The sequence below is a fragment of the Arachis stenosperma genome, chromosome 7 (assembly GCF_014773155.1).
Source record: "Arachis stenosperma cultivar V10309 chromosome 7, arast.V10309.gnm1.PFL2, whole genome shotgun sequence".
In the NCBI taxonomy this organism is placed as follows: domain Eukaryota; kingdom Viridiplantae; phylum Streptophyta; class Magnoliopsida; order Fabales; family Fabaceae; genus Arachis; species Arachis stenosperma.
In genome coordinates this window covers 48,657,027-48,661,950 of record NC_080383.1, presented here as the reverse complement: position 1 = coordinate 48,661,950, position 4,924 = coordinate 48,657,027, and the positions used below count along the sequence as shown (strand labels likewise).

The following is a 4,924-nucleotide window of genomic DNA, read 5'->3' as shown; positions in this document are numbered from 1 at the left end:
CTCTGGATCAGATTTTTGCTCAGATCCCTCAATTTCAGCCAGAAAATACCTGAAATCACAGAAAAACACACAAACTCATAGTAAAGTCTAGAAAAGTGAATTTTAACTAAAAACTAATAAAAATATACTAAGAAGTCAACTAAAACTACCAAAAACATACTAAAAACAATGCCAAAAAGTGTATAAATTATCTGCTCATCACAACACCAAACTTAAATTGTTGCTTGTCCCCAAGCAACTGAAAATCAAATAAGATAAAAAGAAGAGAATATACTATAGACTCCAAATTATCAATGAAACTAAGCTCCAAATTAGATGAGCGGGACTAGTAGCTTTTTGCCTCCAAACAGTTTTGGCATCTCACTTTATCCTTTGAAATTCAGAATGATTGGCTTCTTTAGGAACTCAGAATCCAGATAGTGTTATTGATTCTCCTAGTTAAGTATGATGATTCTTGAACACAGCTACTTTATGAGTCTTGACCGTGGCCCAAAGCACTCTGTCTTCCAGTATTACCACCGGATACATACATGCCACAGACACATAATTGGGTGAACCTTTTCAGATTGTGACTCAGCTTTGCTAGAGTCCCCAATTAGAGGTGTCCAGGGTTCTTAAGCACACTCTTTTTGCCTTGGATCACAACTTTATTTCTTTCTTTTTCTTTCTTTTTCTCTTTCTCTTTTTTTTTTCGTTTTTCTCCTTCTTTTCTTTTTCTTTTTTTTTTTGTATTCACTGCTTTTTCTTGCTTCAAGAATCATTTTTATGATTTTTCAGATCCTCAGTAACATGTCTCCTTTTTCATCATTCTTTCAAGAGCCAACAATTTTAACATTCATGAACAACAAATTCAAAAGACATATGCACTGTTCAAGCATACATTCAGAAAACAAAAAGTATTGTCACCACATCAAACTAATTAAGCTAGTTTTAAAGATGAATTTGAAATCCTGTACTTCTTGTTCTTTTGTGATAAAAACAGTTTTCTTTTAAGAAAGGTGATGGATTTCATAGGACATTCATAACTTCAAGGCATAGACACTAAGACACTAATGATCATAAGACACAAACATAGATAACCATAAGCATAAAATTCGAAAAACAAGAAAGTAAAGAACAAGGAGATTAAAGAACGGGTCCACCTTAGTGATAGCGGCTTGTTCTTCCTTTTGAAGGTCTTATGGAGTTCTTGAGCTCCTCAATGTCTCTTCCTTGTCTTTGTTGCTCCTCTCTCATGATTTCATGGAGGAGGATGGAATGTTCTTGGTGCTCCACCCTTAGTTGTCCCATGTTGGAACTTAATTTTCCTAGGGAGGTGTTAATTTGCTCCCAGTAGTCTTGTGGAGGAAAGTGCATCCCTTGAGGTATCTCAGGGATCTCATGATGAGAGGGGTCTCTTGTTTGCTCCATCTTCTTCTTAGTGATGGGCTTGAGGTCATGCCTTCTCAGTTGAACCGGCTTTGGATGCCATAAATGGTTATGGAAAAACAAAAAGCAATGCTTTTACCACACCAAACTTAAAAGGTTTGCTCGTCCTCGAGCAAAAGAAGAAAGAAGAGAGTAGAAGAAGAAATGGAGGAGAGGGAGATGGCTTTGTGGTTCGGCCAAAAGGGGAAGAAGTAGTGGTTTGAATTTGGATGGTGAGGTAAGTGGGGTTTTATGGATGTGAGTGGTGAAGAGAAAGATGGGATTTGATAGGTGAGGGGTTTGTGGGGATCCTGTGGGGTCCACAGATCCTTAGGTGTCAAGGAAAAGTCATCCCTGCACCAAATGGCATTCAAAATCACGTTTTGAGCCATTTCTGGCGTTAAACGCCGGGCTGATGCCCATTCCTGGCGTTTAACGCCAGGTTCTTGCCCTTTTCTAGCGTTTAACGCCAGTCTGGTGCCCCTTTCTGGCGTTAAACGCCCAGAATGGTGCCAGACTGGGCGTTTAACGCCCAACTGCTAGCCTTACTGGCGTTTAAACGCCAGTGAGTTCCTCCTCCAGGGTGTGCTATTTTTCTTCCTGTTTTTCATTCTGTTTTTGCTTTTTTAATGGATTTTGTGACTTCTTATGATCATCAACCTACAAAAAAAAACATAAAATAACAAAAGAAAACATATAAAATATAATCATTGGGTTGCCTCCCAACAAGCGCTTCTTTAATGTCAGTAGCTTGACAGAGGTCTCTCATGGAGCCTCACAGATACTCAGAGCAATGTTTGAACCTCCCAACACCAAACTTAGAGTTTGAATGTGGGGGTTCAACACCAAACTTAGAGTTTGGTTGTGGCCTCCCAACACCAAACTTAGAGTTTGACTGTGGGGGCTCTGTTTGTCTCTGATTTGAGAGAAGCTCTTCATGCTTCTTCTCTATGGTGATAGAGGGATATCCTTGAGCCTTAAACACATAGGATTTTTCATTCACTTGAATGATCAGTTCACCTCCATCAACATCAATCACAGCCTTTGCTGTGGCTAGGAAGGGTCTGCCAAGGATGATAGATTCATCCATGCACTTCCCAGTCTCTAGGACTATGAAATCAGTAGGAATGTACTGGTCTTCAACCTTTACCAAAACATTCTCTACAAGTCCATGAGCTTGTTTTCTTGAGTTGTCTGCCATCTCTAGTGAGATTCTTGCAGCTTGTACCTCAATGATCCCTAGCTTCTCCATTACAGAGAGAGGCATGAGGTTTACACTTGACCCTAAGTCACACAGAGCCTTCTTGAAGGTCATGGTGCCTATGGTACAAGGTATGGAAAACTTCCCAGGGTCTTGTCTCTTTTGAGGTAATTTCTGCCTAGACAAGTCATCCAGTTCTTTGGTGAGCAAAGGAGGTTCATCCTTCCAAGTCTCATTTCCAAATAACTTGTCATTTAGCTTCATGATTGCTCCAAGGTATTTAGCAACTTGCTCTTCAGTGACATACTCATCCTCTTCAGAGGAAGAATACTCATCAGAGCTCATGAAAGGCAGAAGTAAGTCCAATGGAATCTCTATGGTCTCATTTTGAGTCTCAGATTTCCATGGTTCCTCATTAGGGAACTCAGTGGAGGTTAGTGCACGCCCATTGAAGCCTTCCTCAGTGGCGTCCACTTCCTCTCCATCCTCTCCAAATTCGGCCATGTTTATAGCTTTGCACTCTCCTTTTGGATTTTCTTCTGTGTTGCTTGGGAGAGTACTTGGAGGGAGTTCAGTAATTTTCTTACTCAGTTGTCCCACTTGTGCCTCCAAATTTCTAATGGAGGACCTTGTTTCAGTCATGAAACTTTGAGTGGTTTTGATTAGATCAGAGACCATGGTTGCTAAGTCAGAGGGGTTCTGCTTAGGATTCTCTGTCTGTTGCTGAGAAGATGATGGAAAAGGCTTGCCATTGCTAAACCTGTTTCTTCCACCATTATTGTTGTTGAAACCTTGTTGAGGTTTCTCTTGATTCTTCCATGAGAGATTTGGGTGATTTCTCCATGAAGAATTATAGGTGTTTCCATAGGGTTCTCCTAGGTAGTTCACCTCTTCAATTGAAGGGTTCTCAGGATCATAAGCTTCTTCCTCAGATGAAGCATCCTTAGTACTGCCAGGTGCATTTTGCATTCCAGACAGACTTTGAGAAATCAAATTGACTTGTTGAGTCAATATCTTGTTCTGAGCCAAAATGGCATTCAGGGTATCAATCTCAAGAACTCCTTTCTTCTGACTTGTCCCATTATTCACAGGATTTCTTTCAGAAGTGTACATGAATTGGTTATTTGCAACCATTTCAATGAGCTCTTGAGCTTCTGTAGGCGTCTTCTTCAGATGAAGAGATCCTCCAGCAGAGCTATCCAAAGACATCTTAGATAGTTCAGAGAGACCATCATAGAAAATACCTATGATGCTCCATTCAGAAAGCATGTCAGATGGACATTTTCTGATCAATTGTTTGTATCTTTCCCAAGCTTCATAGAGGGATTCTCCATCCTTCTGTCTGAAGGTTTGGACTTCCACTCTAAGCTTACTCCATTTTTGAGGTGGAAAGAACTTTGCCAAGAAGGCATTGACTAGCTTTTCCCAAGAGTCCAGGCTATCCTTAGGTTGAGAGTCCAACCATATTCTAGCTCTGTCTCTTACAGCAAAAGGGAATAGCATCAGTCTGTAGACCTCAGGGTCAACCCCATTAGTCTTGACTGTGTCACAGATTTGCAAGAACTCAGCTAAAAACTGATGTGGATCTTCCATTGGAAGTCCATGGAACTTGCAATTCTGTTGCAGTAGAGAAACCAACTGAGGCTTAAGCTCAAAGTTGTTTGCTCTAATGGCAGGGATAGAGATGCTTCTCCCATAGAAGTCAGGAGTAGGTGCAGTAAAGTCACCCAGCACCTTCCTTGCATTGTTGGCATTGTTGTTATTTTCGGCTGCCATGAGTTCTTCTTCTTTGAAGAATTCGGTCAGGTCCTCTAAAGAGAGTTGTGCTTTGGCTTCTCTTAGCTTTCTCTTCAAGGTCCTTTCAGGTTCAGGGTCAGCTTCAACAAGAATGCCTTTGTCTCTGCTCCTGCTCATATGAAAGAGAAGAGAACAAGAAAAAGTGGAATCCTCTATGTCACAGTATAGAGATTCCTTGATGTGTCAGAGGAAAAGAAAAATAGAAGAAGGAGGTAGAAGAATTCGAACTTGATTAGATAGAGTTCGAATTGTGCATTAAGAAGGAGTAGTACTCCATAAATAGAAGGATGTGAGAAGGAGGGAAGAGAATTTTCGAAAATTCAATTAAAAAGATTTTGAAAACATTTTGAAAAATTGATTGATAATTTTCGAAAATTCAGAGTGAAAAAGAAATCAAGTGATTTTTGAAAAAGATTTTGAAATTAGAAGTTAAAAAGATTTGATTGAAAACTATTTTGAAAAAGATGTGATTAAAAAGATATGATTGGTTTTAAAAAAAGATGTGATTGAGAAGATATG

General features: G+C 39.8%; 1 non-coding gene across 1 annotated transcript; it reads left to right on the top strand.

Annotated features, from left to right (window-relative positions):
• Positions 1 to 3,875: 3,875 nt before the first annotated feature.
• On the top strand, positions 3,876 to 3,979 carry LOC130943159 (small nucleolar RNA R71). The gene has a single exon (XR_009071690.1). It is a non-coding gene; the product is annotated as a small nucleolar RNA R71 (small nucleolar RNA).
• The last annotated feature ends 945 nt before the right edge of the window (positions 3,980 to 4,924 follow it).